The sequence below is a fragment of the Callithrix jacchus genome, chromosome 3 (assembly GCF_049354715.1).
Source record: "Callithrix jacchus isolate 240 chromosome 3, calJac240_pri, whole genome shotgun sequence".
NCBI classification, from domain to species: domain Eukaryota; kingdom Metazoa; phylum Chordata; class Mammalia; order Primates; family Cebidae; genus Callithrix; species Callithrix jacchus.
Genome location: NC_133504.1, coordinates 146,774,092 through 146,795,638, shown reverse-complemented (window position 1 = coordinate 146,795,638; position 21,547 = coordinate 146,774,092). Strand labels below are relative to the sequence as shown.

The 21,547-nt window shown below is 36.8% G+C and overlaps 1 protein-coding gene across 5 annotated transcripts in view; it reads left to right on the top strand.

Moving 5' to 3' along the window:
* Positions 1-21,547, top strand: part of GABRB1 (gamma-aminobutyric acid type A receptor subunit beta1) — a 439,900-nt gene that overhangs the window by 53,165 nt on the left and 365,188 nt on the right. The window lies entirely within an intron of this gene.

Here is a 21,547-nt window from a genome sequence, read left to right as displayed (position 1 = left end):
CCTTCTTATTCAAGAGGAGGATCCTGATTAACACAGGAGCTCCAACCAGGCAGCTTTCTGTACCTGATCTGAAGACACGATGGTCCAAATGGCCACCCTCAGAAACCCTTACATTGAATGCGTCCTAACTAAACATAGGACTCAATCCAAGTTGTTCCCAATATGAGATAGCTATCATAGATTCATTGTCTTTCCTTCCTTCGTGCACAAATGAGTATAACAGTAAATGCTCTTACAGAGATTACAGTGAACAACAATGACAGAAACGAAAATGAGCCAATTTTATAAATAATGCTTAAGGAAAAACAAACTTAATTTACCAAATATTCATTAAGAATTCACTGTTTCTGTTGTGGTGGTGGTGATTTTAATATCAGACTCTGGAAGTTTCTGGTACATACTTTAATTACATCTCATTACTATCACTGTGGTGACCCAAAAGAGTAACCGCTTGTCAGATTGCCAGTCTCCACACGCATTTCTCTAAGTCAGTGCTTCTCAACTCTTTCACATGTACCTGAATCGTTCTGGGATCTTATTAAGATGCAAATTCTGAATCAGAAGTGTGGGATGGGGCCTGGCATTCCTCATTTTTCCTGGGCAATGCTGATTGCTGGTATGTAGATTCTACTTTGAATATCAAAGTAGTACATCATCCTAAATTCTAGCTTCATTAAGAAATTGGCTGGGTGCAGTGGCTTATACCCATAATTCCAGCACTTTGGGAGGCCAAAGTGGGTGGATTACTTGAGGTCAGGAATTCAAGACTAGCCTGGCCAACATGGTGAAACCCCATCTCTACCAAAAACACAAAAATCATCTGGACGTTGTGGTGCATGCCTGTAGTCCAAGCTACTCTGGAAGCTGAGGCATGAGAGTCACTTGAACCCGGGAGGCAGATGTTGCAATGAGCCACTCCAGCATGTGCAATAGAGCAAAACTGTTAAAAAAAAAAAAGAGAAATGAACATATTTTCCTTTCAAATTTCTCTATGAATGTTGTTGTTTTAGTTGCAGGTTAATTTCCTGCTGGTTAAGCAGGTACTTGTTATCTAAAGGGAAAGTTAATTCCATAATTGATGATAACCAGTAGGACAAAGGCAGGAGTCTGGATGATGGGGCTTGAGCTAAACTAATAAATTGTCTTCCTAATTGTGTTTCTACCCATGAATCAACCAATCTCAAATGATGGCAATAAAAACATTTCCGAGTACAGTAACTCTACAATACTATCCTATTGCTTTACAGAAACACCTGTGACTTTTTTCTTCAGAATAAAGAACACTGCAACCTGTTTCTCCACACTGAGGAGCTAGCAATAACTTTGTAAAAACATACTCTCGATGTTGTCAGTAAATTCTCTGACGTTATAATAGAATTTCCTTTGCAAACAGAACAAATAGGAGAGTACCATTTAAAAGCAGAAACAGGTATTAGCAAGCATATGAATACTCTTTACTCTTATGTGAGTAATCACACAAGTTTTTCTTTTAGGTGCTGGATTATAATTTTATAACATCTGGAGAGGCTGAGAAAGGAAAATCTTCCCTTTGCCATTCTGTTTGGGGGATAACTTTTTTTTTTTTTTTTTTTTTTTTTTTTTACTCTAAGCTGCATTAAAGCAAGCCTATCTAGATTGTTTTAAAGTTTGAGTTTACATTTGAAAGCCTGGAACTGTAGGATTGCAGAATCAGGCTGGATATTATAGTGTGAAATGCAATGAAATAAACAGTAACTTACTGAACATTTTCCATATGTGAGGTATGGTTATCAGTGCTTTACATTAATAGCTTATTTAATCCTTTACTTAATGCTATGCAATTCTTATCCCCCAATAACAGATTGAAAACCTTGAGATTGAGAGAGGGAGAAACGTTGTTAGGTTAAATAACTTACTCAGAAGTTATACAGCTAGTTAATGGGCAGTGCCAAAATTTGAAACCAGGCAGGCTGTCTCCAGGGTGTGGCTCCTAACCACTAGGCTAGTAAAAAAAAATAGCCTAGGACTTTGAGTGAGTCATTTGGCTTCTCTAGGCCTTAGGTTTCTCCTTCGTAAAATAAAGGTAAATTACATAATTGCTAAACCCCTTTCCAGTTAAAATATCCTATAATAAAAACTTAGATATTTAAAGATTTTAGACTCTGTCAAAATAAAATTCCCTTACTAGATTGTCTTATTCCACCATATTCTCCTGGTACGTGAGTCAGTCACAAGAATTTATTGAATTCCCACTGAATGCAAATGACAGTAGCCTCCTGAGAACACTGAAGTACTGATTGTGTCCATTCTAGGACCTCTTGAATTATTTTTTAATTAGTCATGGCATCCTCATCTAACTTTTTCTTCCTTAAACACATTCACAAAGACAGCAGCAAGAAGCAGTGATCTTCAAAATGAGACTGGCCTAATGCCTGGTTTATATTGTATTGAACGTTAGAGCCAAGACTAAATTGAAATTATTTCTGTGAGGAGCTGTCCATTGTATTTAAACGGGGAACACTGCTCCACCACAACTGAAGTAATATTTTTTTCAATGCTTTTTGTGAAACAAAAAGAAACTGTTATTTTTGTAGATCTGAGCATCCCAAAGGATTTACCCAACCTGCCTCAAATCGTCCTCTTGAGGTGACTGAGAAATGCGGGATAAAAACAGGGTGTTTGTCTTAGCCGAATATCACTTAATATCCATTCTTTAAGTTTCTGATGATTTTTGTCTTCGCAGTCCCCCAAATACTTCATAGCACCTTCAAAATACTCATACACAAATGAAATCTTGCATTTTCAAGAAAAGTAAAACATTTCAAAACAGAAAAGAATGGTTTAAATGTTTCCAATTGGCTTAAGTTTCAGTGAGGGGGCTCAAATGACACAATCATACTTGAAAGTCATAAGAGGAAGATTGGTAGATGTTTATAGTTGATTAAATGTTAGTGCATAGTTCATCCATAAACCATATGAGCACTGAAATTCTTTTTCCCAAAATACTTCTGTTTTCAGCAGATCACACATTTCATGAAGTTCCTTGACTTCTATGTATTGAAAGGGAAGGAAGTTAACACTGGCATTTAGCAATCTATTATTCATTACTTGGCAAATGTGATTAAGAAAAGGTTTAAAATTAATTCATAGCAGTGGTAAAATCTTAGAAAAAGTCTGGCCACAAAAAAAACCCTGAAAGATTCATTTTTTGTCTTTAGTGAGCCCAGTTACCCCCTTTAGAGTCCTCATAGTCCTCATTGCTCCTCTTCTACTAACTGAACAGATGTACCTTTCCCTGACTCTCACGTCCCCAATAAAATCTGTTACCGTGTTGTGAATTTAAGAATAGGGGATAATTTTCCAGTAGCATTGATCCAACTACTCTAGCAAAAAGCAAAATACAAAAAAAAGCAGACAACTAGATGTGGTCTCTGTTGTTGTGGAGGTTATAGTTTTTTTTTTGTTGTTGTTGTTGTTTTTGAGATGGAGTCTCACTCTGTCACCCAGGCTGGAATGCAGTGGTGTGATCTCAGCTCACCGGAACCTCCAGCTCAAGCAATTCTTCCGCCTCAGCCTCCTGAGTAGCTGGGAATACAGGCACACGCAACCGTAGCCAGCTAATTTTTGTATTTTTAGTAGAGACAGGTTTCACCATATTGGCCAGGCTGATCCTGAAGCCATGACTTCAAGATCCGCCCACCTCGGCCTCCCAAAATGCTGGGGTTACAGGCAAGAGCCACCGTGACTGGCCGGTTATAACCTTTTTGCAAAAAAAAAAAACAATTTAAAGTTTCCAATCTTGGAGTGAAGATTTTCCTTTTCAGAAGAATGCCTTTTTTGAAAAGTGTATTTTTGAAAGAAGAACTATGGATTCGAAACCTCCATAGTTATCTTGGTCAGTGTGGTAGGTGCTATGATAGAGACATGTATGTATAGGATCCTATGGGAGAACAGGTTGCTAGTTTATAAGGCATGATGAAGAGTTAATGCCTGAAATGAATCTTAGCAAAGAATAGTAGTTAAAAATTGTGTATAAGTTCTTCTCATTTGCAGCCTATACACATTTCCATGCAAATGAAAGGGCATATGCATTGGGAGGTGTGCCTGAAAACAGCATGAAGTGTTCTGGGAACTACAGATAATTCCTATTGTGAGAACTTAAAAGGCAGAGGAAGGATTGTCAAGAGATCAGACTGCATGCTAAAAGCAAGGTACAGGAAAACGTTATTGAATGTTCTTGTTGTGTAAAAAAAAGCCTCTCTATAAATATATGTTTGTTTGTATATGCACTGGCAATTTCTGGAAGGATACACACAAGAAAATATGTAATAGTTATAATCTTTTGAAGGTGGAACAAGGACCACAAGTGGACTGCAGAGGGATACGGTCTTTTATATATGTCTTTGAACTGTTGGTTTTAAAAAATTTTATATGTACATGCCATTCACTTTCATTTTAAAAAGAGAAATTGTTCTACACACTCACATGCATCGATAAAGAAATGATGCTGAAATATCCATGCTGAGGAAATGGACCCTAATCCTGAAATCCAGAACATCTTGACAAAGGTTTTAAGGGATCTGTGTTTTACATTTTAGATTCTTGCAGCTATGTGGAGGATGAAATAGAGAAGGCTAAAACTGAGAACAGTGTTATGAAGCTATGGGAGTGTTTCAAGGTCCAGATGAGAGATAATAGATGCCTAAACTAGTACGTTTCATAGACATAGACAGAAACATGTTATTCAGGAGCAAATCAGAGCAATTTAGTGACTCTTTGGATGATAGGGATTAAAGAAGAAATGAGCCCTGGATCCCCTCCAAGGTTCCATATTTAAGTGATTGACATAGGGGCACCATGTGCCTAGGGAGGGAACCCAGGGTCAGGAGCACCACAGTATCTCTTTTACTGCTGAAATGAACACGTTTTCAGAAAAAAAAAAAAGTTAGAATATAAGTATATGTTGTAAGGTACTTGGGGAAGCACTAAGGTAGAATATTGAATATTTGCATCAATGAACTGTTCCTTCTTGTGTTCACAAATAAGGTGAGTTCTACAGAGATAGATCCTTAAGTCCATAAATGTGGTGATGAGATAGAGATAGGGAGAAAGCGTGCTGGGCAAAGACAGAGTGGAGTAAAGTCAACTTTAATTAGCCCTGGTAATATGGTTCTTTATCTAGGCAGACCTAGACTCTGACAGGATTTAGAGCATACTTTTCAAATCCCTCCAGAGGCATGATCTTTGTGTTCTGTTTTACATGCCTTTATAAAACCTTATAGGTAGGGGAAATAGATGTGTGGGAAACTTACTTACACAGCATCTGGTCTCTTCTCCACTGTATCGCTAAAGTGATTCAGAGTCCTTCTGGAACATTGTGTTTCCATGTGAGATTGCATGAAAGCAGTGTGAGTTCTTGTAGAAAGTGTATTTGGTGATGAAATGAGACCGGATATAACAGACAGGGCAAATGAGGCTGACAGCATGCCTTGAGAAATGAAACTTACCTGCCAGGAAATTAAAAAGTGACTCTCAGGAGCTTTGCAAAAGAATGGAAACATGTGAATTGCCTGTTGGGTATGATTCTAAACAAGAATTCAACAGATCCCTGTCCCCTGCAAGTTGGTCTCCTGGAGAGAGGAAATCTATTTAAGCAAAGTCTTATTCATAGATTGTACTCTTTCGTTTAGAGAAAGACAGAGAAGCAGCTAGAGAAATAGATTCAAATAGAAGATGGCCCTTAGGTAGCTGTTAGCAGTCAACTGTTCCTTCCCTACCTCTACGGAAAAGGAGTATGGATGAAGGCCCTTCAATACAATAGGAAAAATTAGAGGTTAGATGCCTTGGTTCTTGTTGCTGAATGGATTAATCAGGTAAGTTGCTAAGAGTGAATCCATTTGAATGATAGGGTTTATTTGGTATCTTTCCTGAAAGCAGAGAAATAAATTTGTTGAAAGCTCAGGATCTCTGGTTACTCTAACCTTCTGTAACTCACAGAGAGATTTTTTTCTTATGATTTATTATTTTCAAGGGAATGATACACAATTCTCTAGTCAAGGGAAATAGCTTTGTTGTCTCCATGGAGACAGTTCAATGACATTCATTTGGAATCCCACCTGTGTCTAGAACATTTTCTCATGTCAGTGGCCATTATTTTTACCTCCTGCCACCTGCAAACCCTCTGCCACCCAAATGCATTTAGGTCTACTTCAAAACCCACAGGAAATTGTATTTTTTTATGGAGTCTTTTCTGCAGCCTCACCAGAGAGAATTATTCTGGAGAAATAATATCTGGTGCATATTAGGAAATCAAGACTCATAGAAGACAAAAGACCTGATCATTTAAAAATCATCCATATAAAGGTCTTCCTAACCTTACCTTTTCCCCACTACTATGTAAGTTTTTGGAAGCTTAGAATTGTATTCTCTATTATCTCTATTATCACTTCCAGCATATTTTAGGGGCTGAATAATGACATTTAATTATTTATTAATTATAAAAGAATATTTTCAGTCATAAAAAATGGTTAGTAAATATAGCATTTACATTTTTTGATTCAGAAATTAGTTTTTCTAACAAGTTTACCTTACACTTTCATCTGTAATTTTTGTTGACCATGAATCATGAGCTGTTTCCATAGAAACAGCTTTATCACATGGCATAGCCAGTTTCACAGACACAGAATCACTTCATGACAAATATCAATGGACATATGTGTATGTGCACCATATATATATATATATATATATATACACATATATAGTGCATATATTTATAGTGCATATATATGTGTCTCTCTGTGTGTGCATATATATACATATATAGTGTGCATACACAACATTTATCTGCTTTAAAAAATAATCACTATTTTCACTTTTCAAATGTCATCTTACTGGCACATGGACTATCAATATTTCTAGACACAGGTAAGAAATTGTTAAAGAATAATTTGATTGATGACTACAAAGTAAATGACATTTAAAAAGAAGAAGAAAAATCAAAAATAGAAGGTAGCATATGGAAAGGGGCATTTTAGCCAATCTGTAGAAATTTTTAAATGAGAAAAGTTATATTTTAAAAGATAAAGACTTAATCAAACATAAAAAGTTAAAAGTATGTCTAATCTGTAAATATAGATGCATGTAATACATATCTATCCACATCTATTATCTACCTAGTCATTTTATGTATACAATATTACATAATTGTATCCTTGCTGCTACAAGATATTTTTTTAAATGTAAACTTTTTTCTGAAATCTTTACATTCACACAGTAATCTGTTGTAATCTGTACATATTGTAAATCAACTACCACATTAAACAGTGGTGAAAGTTTCTTATCACTGACATCGCCACCTCTCTGTCTCTTCCCTGCCTTCCTTCCCTGCCCCCATTTAGCATATCCTAAAGAAATAATTGGTAAAAAAAAAAATCCCAAGCTAACTACTGAGTTGAGGCTGATAAGCAGAATGAAAGTAGATTCACTACAAAGGTCAATATTGGTCGACTGAAAACTTCCGGCTTCATGTAGGGAGAATGATCTTTATAATGTTGAAGGTGGGAATGAGAGGACAGGATAAAAATGAGAGTAGGATATAGCCACAAAACTGGACAAATGGATTCAGTCCTTGCCAGGTTATTGGTTTGTGTCTCTCATACCTACGTGAGCACCACTTTGGGAAACACCCCACAAGCTATGTTGCATAAAGTTTGAAAGGAATTTCATAATGTGGTTCTCTGAAATTGTGGAAAGGAGTGACTGACAGGATACTACAGGATGGCATCTGTTCTACTGTGTTCAAAATCACTGTTACCAGACATAGATTTAGCTAGATGAATTATGTGTTTGCACAGTCACTGTCCTGCTGTTCCACATTTTAAAGGATTTATACAGTACCTCTAGTTTGCAAACTGGACAAAGAAATGAGCCAAAACTCAAAGAAAGCAATTGCCTTTATTCTTTTTCAATAAGTTCATGCTGTTCAATTTCATTGAGTGGAGTTTAGTTGTTGAATCAAAATATGGGACTCTATCTGTACAATAACTAGTGAGCACCTGCAGAAGGGGATTTCAGACTAACTGGACAGCTACCTCCTTTAAATGTCATTATTAGAACTTGATGTCTTCAGCTTTGATTCCTGCAGAAATGTAGCTAACCGTTGGAGAGGAAAACATAATGCTAGTCTTCAATTACTATTTTTATATCAGAGTGTGAATGAATGGTTGCATGAGAGAACAGGTTTGCTTAGGGACAGAAATTAGAAAAGAGAATAAGGAGAAAGAAGAAGCTGGAGTTATTTCATATATTTCCCCAGAATCAGCAATTTCTTCAACTGGGATCTGGTATGACCCAGCTAGAAAAAATGTCCTGAGACAGCGTCTGTGTTGCCTGTGCTGATCATCTGCATTTCAAAAGCATTTTGCTTGATCTGACATGATGCTTAATAATTTGTAGCCCAAGACGTGAAATCAACTCTAACTCCATTCTCTGGTTGTACAATAGCATCTATGTTAACTAGGCAAGATGACAATAATATTTCATAGTTTTAATAATTAGTCTCATAGTTAAAATCAGTGACCAGTGGGCAGTAAACAACAGTCATCTTTTAAGTTCAGACACTCTTCATCTGGAGTGTTTAGTTTTGGTTTTACCCTTGAAGTACCTTTCTCTTGAACATGTTTCTGTCAGGCTATATTTTAAACAATTAAGATGTCAGGATGATTTTGTATCCTAATTTATACTCTCAAGTATACATCTTGTAATTTACTTAATTTCTTTGATTCTCAGTTTCATGTAAAATGAAAACAAGAATTTCTGCTTTACTTGTTTCAGAGAGCTGTGAGTGTCAAAAAGATATATACAAATATATGCTCTGGTATAAGTTATGTATAAAATGTACAATATTATAATTGTTAAGTGCTAGTATTTTTTATTTTACATTTATCTCCCAGGCTTATAATGAATTTCTCCCTCGTTAACCCCGAGACATCAGGGATAACATTAATTCACATTATGCATAGTCAAATTAAGTAAATATAATATTTTTGTTTGCTATTGGGGTTTTCATCATACAATTGAAATTCATATTACTAATTGTGAAATTTCTTTGTGAGAACTGACCAAAAAAATCAAAATAATTTTCCCCATCTTCCCTCCTGATAATTTTATCTTGTTTCTTACTCTGAGAAGGAGCAGGACCATGTGACCACTAAAACTTAAACAAAATTTCAATCTCTATATGGTCATTCCATACATCTCTAAATGTCATATTTTGTAATACTCCCTTTATATGAACAGGAAATGAAATGTGTGGCTTTACAAGGGCTTAGCCTAAGGGTTAGTGCTCTGAGGTTGACTTCTCACTTTTTAGATTAGAGCTCCTCCACTTCCAAGCTCTGTTATATTGATATTAATTAACTCTAGAGTAACCATGTAAGTCATTGACCAAACATGCACTTCTGAGAATGAAAAGGACACTATTAATAATTACCTGTAGACAACAACTGTAAAACAACACCGTCCTAGGAAACCCAGGATTTATGATTACCCTATGCCACTCAAAACTTGAATTTCTCTTTAAAATGGAAATAAATGATATTTTCTTCTTAGGTTATTGAAGACTAAATGAGATAATGTATACAAATATTTTAGCATAGTTCCCTGAGTCTGAGTAGATACTTGGGGAAACAACTGGTCATTTTAAAGCACAGTATTCTCCTTCATCATCATCATCATCATCATCATCTTTATCACCATCATCAGACCATTTTGGTTGATTTAAAAGAATATTATAGACTGGAAAGCTTATGAACAAGGGATATTCATCTTTCAGTTCTGGAGGATGGGAAGTCCAAGATCAAGGCACTGATAGATTCTGTGTCTGATGAGAGGCTACTGCCTGGTTCAAAGACTACCTTCACACGGTGTTCTTACACAGTGGAAAGTGATGAGGAAGTTTTCTGGAGTCTCTCTACTGAGGGCAATTAGCTCATTTATAAGGGCTCTGCCCCCACAACCTAATCACTTCTCAAAGACCTCACCTCCAAATACTGTTACACTGGAGATTAAGTTTTTGCATGTGATTTTTGTGGGGGACACACATTCAATCTATAGCAATCATTATCATCATCATCATCATTATTTATTGAACATTTACAGTGTAACCAGGCCCCGTTATGAGAGCTTAATAAGGTTTGGCTTTATGTTCCCACTCAAGTCTCACCTTGAATTTTAGTTCCCATAATCCCCATGTGTTACGGGAGGGACCCAGTGGAAAGTGATCGAATCATAGGGGCAGTTTCCCCCATGCTGTTCGCATGGTAGTGAGTGAGTTCTCATGAGATCTGATGGTTTTATAAGCAGCTGGCATTTCGCCTCCTTGCATTCTCTCTCCAACCTCTCTGTGAAGAGGTGCCTTCGCCATGGTTGTACGTTTCCTGAGTCCTCCCCAGCCATGCAGAACAGTGAGTCAATTAAATTTCTTTATTTACAAATTACCCAGTCTCAGATATTTCTTCATAGCAGAGTAAGAATGGACTAATACAGTGCTTTATACGTAAATATCAACAATAAAATTAGAGTAGGTGAGATAACCTAAGAAGAGTTTTTATACTAAAGTTTGTAGACAATCAAGTAAATAAAAATATTATTTATCAGTTCACTTCTGCTTGTCAAACACTTCATAAAACAAAGATACTTGGTAGGAACTGTGAAAGTTTATTAAAAATTGTAGGATTTACTTTGTTTTTTTAAGGGACATACAAAAATCTTACTGAGAACTTAAGTTATGAAAAGATAACTGTCTGCATGAAGTCATGCTGACCACTAATGGCACCAATAAAAGGTCCTGAAGATGAGATCACATTGGCCTTGAAGATGAGATCTCATGACATAACAGAGAAAATGCAATCAAGCTGAGATATGCAGGAAATGAATAATCTAGATGGGAAAGTAATGGATATTCCAGGTAGGGAATATAGTATTAAGAAATCTGTAACAATAGCAAACACATGGAATCAACCTAAATGCTCATCAATGATAGACTAGAAAAAGAAAATGTGGTACATATACACCATGGAATACTATGCAGCCATAAAATAGAATGAGATCATGCCCTTTTCAAGGACATGGATTGAGCTAGAGGCCATTATCCTTAACAAACTAACACAAGAACAGAAAACCAAATACAGTATGTTTTCACTCATAAGTGCGAGCTAAATGATGAAAATACATGGACACATAGAGGGAAATGACATGCACTGGAGTCTATTAGAGGGCAGAGTGTAGGAGGAGGGAGAGGATCAGTAAAAATAACTAATGGGTATTAGGCTTAATACTGGGGTGATGAAAATAATCTGTACAACAAGCCCCCTGAACACAAGTTTAGCTATGTAACAAACTTGCACATGTACCACTGAACTTAAAATAAAAGTTTAAAAAATTCAATAAAACAGTCTTACAAAATATAATAAATAAGTTAAAAAATATGTAGTGGTAAGATTACCAAGGATATTCAAAATGATAGGGAGGTTCACATGAAACTTCATGCTGGAAAAATAATCTGGAGTCTTGTTAATGATAATTAATACCACTTAAACACTTCTACAAAGCATTCACTATTCTAACCACTTTATGAATATTAGCCTACTTAATCCATAAAGCAACGATATGAAGTATATATCATTATTATCCCTACTTTACAGATATGTAAACTGAGATATAAGTAATTAAATAATTTTCCCAAAGTTATATAACAAGTAGGTGACACAGCTGTAATTTGAACCCAGATAATTAGCTTCAAAGTCTATGTGTAGCAATTAGGTCACTACATCAGTTAGATCATAAAACATCATCAGTTCTAGTAACATTTAAACATAGAAAAGTTTCAGAGATTTAGGGAATATGCTAAATACTAGAAAATGGGTCCTAGGAGGAAATGCATTAGTAACTGATATTACTTACTCTTGAGTTAAACTTTATAAAAGTAAGGAGTAGTTAGAGTAATGTCTTCGGGTTTATGAAATGTTTGATCCATTTGCTGATTTAATTCGTATAGGATCTATCATATGCAGGGTACAAAATGTTATTAACCAGAAACAGGAAAAGATAATGGATTTGTCATTCCTCTGAGACAATCTTAACTTGAGAGAGAAATGAAGTTTAAATTGGACATAAGGATGAGCATCTTGACTGTAACGAGTGAGAAGTTGCTGGAAGGAACTACTAAGAGTAGTTGGGAAGTGTACATCCTTAGAAAGCTTCAGAACAAAAAAAGATAATTATATCTGTCCTACTTGGCTTAGATAGCTGTTCTGTCCAAAGGCAAGAGGGTGAGATCAGAAAATAAATTTCTCTTAATATCTTTCCTGATGGAGAATTTTGAGGTTCAAAAATTTTTACTAGATAAATTACAAATGTTCCTTCATATCTTCAAAAATCCTAACATTTTCATCACTTTTTAGTATTTATAATTGAAGACTGATTTATTCAACCATAACCATACATTCAGAGACAATGACAGGGCCCTGGGCTAGGCCCTACTTGGAACGACTAACTTGTGACCTTACCGTGCACAATACTCACACTTTTATCTCAGAAAATGTTGCCATATCACTGATCTTCAGAGTAATTAATGAAGAGGAGACACAGCAGATGTTAAATCCCCAAATGCTAAGAGTCTTTTGCAATGAGAACTTCTTGAAGACAATGGCCACACCTCATACTGTGCTTGATAAGAGCCTTACACATAGAGCAGGCTGAATAAAATTGTGTTCAATTTAAGCGCGATGCATTCAATTCAAGTCTATGTGTACTTCCGTATTTAGACCAGGAGAAAAACATAACCCTTAATGCTAGGAATAGAAATAGTTGTTAAAAGGTAATGAATGCATGCAATGTATCAGGTACCAGGATAAATACTTTACATCAGTTTTTACAAGAGTCACCTGAGATAGGAATATTTAATTAGCCTTATTTCACAGGTAAAACACTGAGCCCAGAAAGGTTGATTTGTAACAGAGCTGGGTTTAAAGCTCAGAGCTGTCTGACTTCAGAGTCAGACTTCTAACCCCTTTTCTCATTTTACCCAACCATAATTTCTTTCCACTTTAGAGTTCCTCTGGTCTGAATTATGCCACTAAAAACAAACCTTTATTATTTTTCTAAGTGAATAGATAGGCAAAATCCTACCCAAACAATTGAGTTCTGAATTTCAAGCCTCAAAACAAGCCATAAGGAAAGAAAGTGGTTGCTGTTTTTGCTCTAGTTCTTACCTAGGGTTACTTTCATAGGCAGAACTTTTCCTCTTAATCTTTTCATGATAAGAAAAAAAAAAAATGACTGGCCAGAGGAGGGAGTTTTTTCGTGCAAATCCAAGTTTTTTATCGCTCCTGCCATTGGCATCTACATCATAGTTCACAAAGGAGGCAACACAATAGTTTTCCAGTCAGGTTTGCTAACAAGGGTGACTTTTTTGTTTGAGTCCAAGATGAAGACCTGAACAATCCAAAATCATTACTTTTTTTTTTTTTTAGATGGAGTCTCACTCTGTCACCGGGGCTGGCACAATGGTGCCATCTCGGCTTACTGCAACCTATACTTCCTCGGTTCTCCTGCCTCAGCCTCCCAAATAGCTGGGATTACAAGCATACACCACCATATCTGGCTAGATTTTTGTATTTTTAGTAGAGATAATGTTTCACTATGTTGGCCAGACTAGTCTCAAACTCCTGACCTCGTGATCCACCAGCCTTTGCTTCCCAAAGTGCTGGGATTACAGGTGTGAGCCACTGTGCCCATCCCCATTGGTTACTTTTCCATTCACAAGATTTCTGCCAGTGAAACAACAGAACTACTCACCACTCCACGATTCTTTAGTGGGGCCCCACGTCAACAACAGGAGGAGAGAAGGATACCAACTGTTTCTTGAGGGGAGAATACAGAGGCCAATCAGATGACCCATTTTGGGATAGAGAAAGACAGAGAAATCGAGGTATATTTAGCTCTTCTGAAATCTCCCAGTGAACACTGAGAGAGAAATCAAATAGTAAAATGTAAAGGTCAGATCATTTCATCACTGTCCTTTAAGAACACAGAAATTACATTGTGAAATGCAAATAGCACCCGAGGTTAAAATAGCAAGTTATTATTACCACAAAGCTTACAGGAGGTATTTTTCATTTTTCTGCCTAGCGTAGGAATACCTTCTTTATTTTTTAAAAAATCTCAGTTTTTTTTGTCTTGATCAAAATGAAGGCAATGGGAATATTTAGCTTGATTCTACAGAAACAAAAAAACAAAAGGGTTTATTGCAGATGAACGGTATATTTATAAAGTAGAAGACAGTCATAGAACATAGTTTAGGGAAAATGGCTAGCTTGAAATAAACAAACTGTTGTTTCTGTACTTCAACAATGCTGAGTTAGACTGTTTGAGAGATCACTAAATTCTGCTGCTGCCATTACAGGTTTTCACACTTACTCTTTTTGGCACTACATAAGTAAGGCATGGTATTACTACTCACTCATATAGATCTTGCTGTATTTATTCATCTCTCACAGTTAAAGAATAAGATGTGCTCTTAGGTGTAGGTTATGAGTTTAGCAGGCAAATGCTTAACTATGTATGTGCTGTCATTGTAACCAGGAAAACATATTTGGATGTTTACATTGTCCCATGCACATTCGGGCACCCACAGGTCAGGTCAAGTCAGAATTTTATTGCTTTTGCTTCAAGAGTGTTGCTAAGTTCCTGAGGTGGGAGGTGGGTGCAGCACAAAGTGAACCTCAAGGAAGTTACCACTTAGAAGAAAGTTACCACTTAGGCATAATGCACTGTGGATTTCACTGAGGTATGAAAATATGTAATTTTACAGTGACATTTATAATTGAAATCATCATTTTCTAAGTTCAAAACCCATTTAACTTCTAATTTTATTGGAGAGTTAGTAGAAAAGAAATACTGTCAGCCGGTATATATGTATATTTTATACATATTTTACATATATATGTAAATTATATATGTAAAATATACATATTTTGTATATATGTAAAATATACATATATACTGGCTGACAGTGTGTGTGTGTGTATATATATATATATATATATATACTGGCTGACAGTGTGTGTGTGTATATATATATATACTGGCTGACAGAATATATATATATATATATATATATATGTTCATATATTCTAAGAGATGCTTGGTTAGAAGTTCTGAAGAATCAATTTGGAAATTTCAGATGCAAAGGAAATTTCAAATGCCAGTGCAAACAGTTGAAGGGAGGAAAAAATAATTTTGATGAATAGGAATTTATAAATACCTCCTTATCATTTTTGTTGGATACCTGCTTTGTAAATGGCTTGCTGTAAGTAGACATTCAACACTGTGAGATAACCTATTTTTTCCTGGATTTCCCCTCTTACATTCAGGATTGAATTGACAACAAATATTCAACCCCATCTCCTGACTCCTCACATTCTCTTCTTCCAGCTCCACATAAAAAAAAGAGAAAAACTTCAACCACAAATTCAATTTCAGTATTATCGATATTTCCTCCCTTGTCTTCCATTTTTCCGTTCCTTCCACTCTCTTTTTCCATATGGTTCCTTAATTGACTAGTAATGGAAGCTCATCTGGCTACCATCTGTTCTAGAAAAGCAACATGATGGGAAATGAATGGGTTATTACTGGGTCTACCCTGAGTTCTGGCTTAGGTTTTGTGTGTGCTCTTTCTGTTAATTTCGTTGTCTCTGTGTGTTGGGGCAAGAAAAATATTTAACTCATCAAAACTGCTCCTTCTTCCTCAAGCAGAGGGCATAGTTTATGTCAGTAGAAAAATAAATCTTTGGGCTACCCCTTCTAACTCCCTGAGACTGGGAGGAAGGAGAAAAGAAGACAGGATTTCAGAGGCTCTGCCAGTTTCACAATGTTAATGGGTAAGATCTGAAATAACTGGCCCTTTGTTTCAGGGAAATGTTAATGAGCCTTTGGGAATGCAAAATTATGTTTAGAGCTGGGAAGGGAAGAAGAGCTAAAATTTTCTGGAAAGTTGAGAGCAGAATAGAAAACAGAGAACCAGAGAGAAGAGGCAGATTGGAGACAAACAAAACTGAGAAACTAGACAAGAGTTCTCAGCAAGTATTTACTTCTCAGTGTTGAGTAACAGAAGAACTTAAAAACAGGGATACAGGGATGTTTTCATTTGATTATGTTAGTTTTCATTGCAGTGATGTAAAACATCATTGCTTTTCCACTTCCTCATAAAGGCATTTATTTGTAATACTTTGTCGGAGTGGTTTTTGGGAATTCTGAGTTCCACATCTGGGTCAGCATTGAGTATAGTGAAGAGAAGAGCCATGTATTTAAACCAGAATGATAATAAGAGTTCAGAAGAAACAAATAAGAGCCAGGGGCAACCAGGAAAACAGATTTGGATATTCACAAAAATCCCAGGGAAAGCACTGGACTTTCAAAGTACATGGTAAAGGCCTCAGGTTAATTTATTTCAGTCTCAAAGAAAGTCAGCCAACATGTAATTATATATAATGTATGATTAAGGCTGGGATCAGTGGCTCATGCCTGTAATCCCAGCACTTTGGGAGGCCAAGGCGGGAGGATCACTTCAGGCCAGAAGTTCAAGACTAGCCTGGCCAATATGGTGAGAGCCCGTTTCTAAAATTCAAAAATTAGCCTGGTGGGGGGCACATGGCTGTAATCTCAGCTACGTTGGAGGCTGAGGCAAAAGAATCCACTTGAACCCAGGAGGCGGAGGTTGCAGTGAGCTGACACTGTGTCATTGCACTCCAGCCTGGGTGACAGAGTGAGACCCTGTCTCAAAAATAAATAAACAAATAAATATAAAGTATGATTAAAGCCAGCATATAGGAAGCAGAAGATGTGCTGCCTTGTAGGTGCTGAAGAAACTTGTGTTTTCCTTTTTTCACTGAAGCAATATGGAGGCCCCATGTCACTATTGGAAAGGAACATGAGAAAGATGTGAGGTGAGGGCACTGAGGAACAAGAGCATGACAGCAAGACATAATCATTGTTTCCTCTCCTGATTTCCTATAGAATCTCCTGCTGAGGCTCAAGGGTGAATATTATCAACGTGACACACACACACACACACACACACACACATTCAGGCAGGGAGGGGAAGTAATTCGGTCCCCATACATAGCACATGCACAATTGCTTACAAGCCTAGTGCTGTCAATTTAAAGTAATTTTGCATACAGACTCAGAAGCACAGAGCTAATATAGCCACAGTGTGCCTTAAGACCTAGTTTGTACTGTGGCCTTTTAAATATGGTAGATGGTGGAGTCCAAGAATTGAAGGTCAATGCTGTAAATTTCTCAGAGGCACAAACCCTGTTACTGTCTTCTTGCTGGCTCTGCTCATCCATCTGTTTATATCTGGTGCTCTCTGACTTTCCGTTCAGTTCTCTCATTTTATGCATCTTACTGTCAATGTATCTATCACTTTGTGGAATTAGCTTCCGAAGCATCCAATGGATCTAAAAACTGAAACAAGGAAACAGAAAGAAAAAAGAGAGAGTAAGCAAGCTGGGACTAGTGCAAGTTTAGCACTTGCAGTTAATTCTGGGGGAAATCAGAGAAGAAATTAAAATGAGAGAAGAAAAGGGAGTAGTAGAAAAAGGCACTGTTGTACGCATGGTTCTCCTGAAATGCTGAGATGAGTATTTGTGATTCTTGGGATGTTTATTGGAAAATGTTGTTGGGAACAACTCCTGTAAGGCAGTGAGGGCAAGCACATTCAGCAAAGAAAGAGGTGAAATGTTGAAGATGAATAAGATTTCATTGCTACAAATGTGTAATTACCCCAAAAAAGAGCTCTGGAGCAAGAATGACCCTTCAGAATTATCTGAAATTTAAACATGGGTATTTGTCTTAGTCTGTTCAGGCTGCTGTGCCAAAATTATCATAGGCTATAGGCTGTGTAGCTTATAAACAACAGAATTTAATTTTTATTTATTTTTATTTTTTTACAATTCTGGAGACTGGGAAGGCCAAGGTGAAGGCAGCAGCAGGTCCCTGGTGTTTGGTGAGGTCCTACTCCCTAGTTCATAGACAACCTTATTCTCTCAAGGAAAAAGAGGTGGGGTAGCTCTCCAGGGTCAGGGACCCAGGAGAGCTATCTTAGATATATCTATATGCATATATATATATGACTTTTAATCTCATTCGTGAAGACTCTGCCTTCATTACCTAATCACCTCCCCAAATCCCCACCTTCTAATGCCATCACATTGAGGGGTAGGATTCCAACATATGAATTTTGATAGGACATAACATTTAGCCTACAGCAGTCTTTGTGTCCCACCTGGATTCTACCACCCAATGTTAGTCAATCATGTGATGTTGGCTGTCACTATGAAGATATGACCATGGGTGACGAAGTTCTTTTTAACTATGGCATATCTAAAGAGTGACCCAACTGAGAGATATTATCCACCACTCCCAGCAACTGAAAAAATGAGTGGGTTCTGAAAGGGCTGTGAGATCTGGGTTGAGCATCACAGCATCCTATTACCTGTAGAGTCCGAAACACAGCTAAAATCACTGGCCTGAAGAGACTCTCCCTCAGAGCTCTGGGGAGTTTCGTCTATACCAGTCACTGATTGTTTCATGTGCATTGCTTTTGTCCCTTACCTAGAGTCTAAACTCTTTAAATACCAGGATCACATTTTATATATTTTTCCTATCCTTTAATCATTTCTTTAGATGAGTAGCTGGCTAAATCTAAAATTGATTAGAAAAAAAAAAACAAGCTCATTACCAGTGTAATATGATACTAAAAAAAGTCTTTTTTCCATATTTTAAGAAAATGTAAATAACCGCTCATTTACCAAGTTTTTTTTCTTTCATATCTGCATATAAATGGCTCCTGAGTGAGCTGATATTGATGACCTTGATCAGTTACACGCAGAACCTTGAACACTCAAAAAGAGAAGGGAAAGAAAACCAGCAGAATGTGTGAAAGTGAGAGCCATGGTATTTCCGTGGAAAGAGCCCTCAAACGCAGTCTGAAGACCAGCTTCTGTTTCTTGCTATATGGTGCTTACCACGTGATCTTGTAAAAAATCACTTCAACTCTCTAAGACTCACTTCTGTTTTTCATGTAATTAGGGATAATGATGTCTGCTTTACCTTCATGAATAGCAGCAGGTGTTGGACTGAAGGACTGTGATGAAGATCAATGGGTAATGCCTGCCTGATATTTTTAAGATCTAAAAAGCAATTTATAAAAGTAATTGCATTATTACTATTATTATCACTTTATGGACATGTTTTAAGGTTGTCATTAAAGAGGTCATATTGGATTTGGTAATATAAACGTAACTCAGTTATTTTTAAAACTAGTAACCACAATAGAAGACATAGACTTCCTGCATCATGGCAGAGCCTGAACTATTACATTGGCTTCTAGATTATTTATTCTGACAGTTGGGGGTAGGGTAAGTAAGATGATCTCATATATATTCAGTTTCTAAAACTTATAAGCATTTATCTTTCAAATCAGTATTCTTATCAACCAGGGAAAATGAAACATTGCTACTTCTTATGTCTGTTTAACAAAGTAATTTAAAGAAAGGTACTTTCCTTGAAGCATAAACTCTTGAATAGAGATGGTTTGGAAGAATTTCAAAATGTTCAGGGAAGAAAGGTTAACCTCAACAAAAAATGAATAATTTCAGACTGACAAACTTAATTATGGGTTAGAATTAAATGTTCTCCATTAATGCAGTTATTTGTTGAGTTGAGATTGAAGGAGCTCAGTAGTGGGCTTTTTAATTACCTGTTTTGGTGTAGAAGGCACTCAAGTGGTAACTGAGCAGACACCATTTATATGAGCATGCACTTTGTCTAAATATTGTACAGAATGTTAATTACATTCCCCAAACAGAATGACTTATTTTCTGCTAGTCTGAAGTTAAACAGGTCTCACCCTAGCGGAAATGGAGCTGCTGGATGAGAGGCAAGATGTCTCACTTGACTGCTGGGCCTTATTGCTAGGACCCAAATAGACCATTTGCAGTAACTTAGGAAAATTCTCAGCCAGAGACCAGAAAACCTTGAGCAAAATTGTCTTTGCACTTCTACTCTCTCGTGTTTAGACTTTGCCCTTCCCATCCTTTGGGGACCTTGTGTTTTCATGGTCTTTAAAGCTACTTTCTAATTAAAGAAAAATTGAAAGTCTGCTTTCAAGATTAGACATGAAACCTATTTATAATCATATTCAGTCCACTGATAAAGCTTATTCTGTGACTCTTATTAGGAAATGTTGGCTTTTACAAAATGCAAAGGCTTATGTACAAAAATGTTTTTGATAGCGAACTTTTGGCATTGGTAAGTCTTAAACCAAGGTTAAATCATCAATGAACACATATTAAGTATCTTCTCTGTAGATGGCATCTATTATACCTTGCTGATACATCTAAATTTCAACCCTTGTCTTATTAATGAGTCAGCTGGGGAAAAAAATGGCAGCATCCTTTCTATTCCATCTACATCTGCCCTCATTGAAAAATAGTGGATCACGAGGTCAAGAGATCAAGACCATCCTGGTCTACATGGTGAAATCCCGTCTTTACTGAAAATACAAAAAAATTAACTGGGCATGGTGGTGTACACCTGGAGTCCCATCTACTCAGCAGGCTGAGGCAGGAGAATTGCTTGTACCCAGGAGGCGGAGGTTGCAGTGAGCCAAGATCGCGACATTGCATCCAGTCTGGATAACAAGAGTGAAACTCTGTCTCAAAAAAAAATAAAAAAGAAAAATAGACCTTAAGCTGAAGAGGAATAAAGTTACGGAATGATAGCAAAAACTGTTCTTCCAGAGGTCTTTTAACCTGTCTCATTTTTTTCTGGTGGAGAAAATTTTAAACCAGTATTTTCACCTTCTTCTTTTAGGAAGCCACCCTCTCTTACCCAGCTTAGAACACATTTGTTTAATATCACTGCTTTTGCTTCACTTGAGTTTGCCTGGACTAATAGATACTGTATTTCCCAAACTTTCATATCTAGGTTTGTGGTAGGCCTTCTCAGATCCTACCATGTCAAGAATTGGTTGAGATAGGGTGGTGACTCAGGTCACATATAAAAGTAGCATGCTGGGCAATCTTTTTTTTTTCTCTACTTGAATCATCTAAGTCAAACATGAGTGAGAAGCAAAAACAGAGAAATACACATACAAATGGACAAATTGGTTGGGAATGTATGCCCTGAAGGACTCAAGCCAGGGCCTAAATTGGGGAAAGAAAGTTGCTGGTCAAAAATTAATTCACAGAAGGGCTACAAAATAAGGAAACGACTTGTGCTGACATCATGATATGATCTTTACCAAGTCTTCATTGGATGAAACAAACAGGGAAAGAAGAAATCATCCACAGGGACAGGAAGAGATCGTTACTGAGAAATTGTCTATAAAACCATAAGGCATGGTCTCAAATGCAGTTCTCTGGCCTACATTTACATTACTACTCCCAATAAGGAAGAGACAAAATGAACTGAAGAATCTAGACCTCTCTCATTGTGT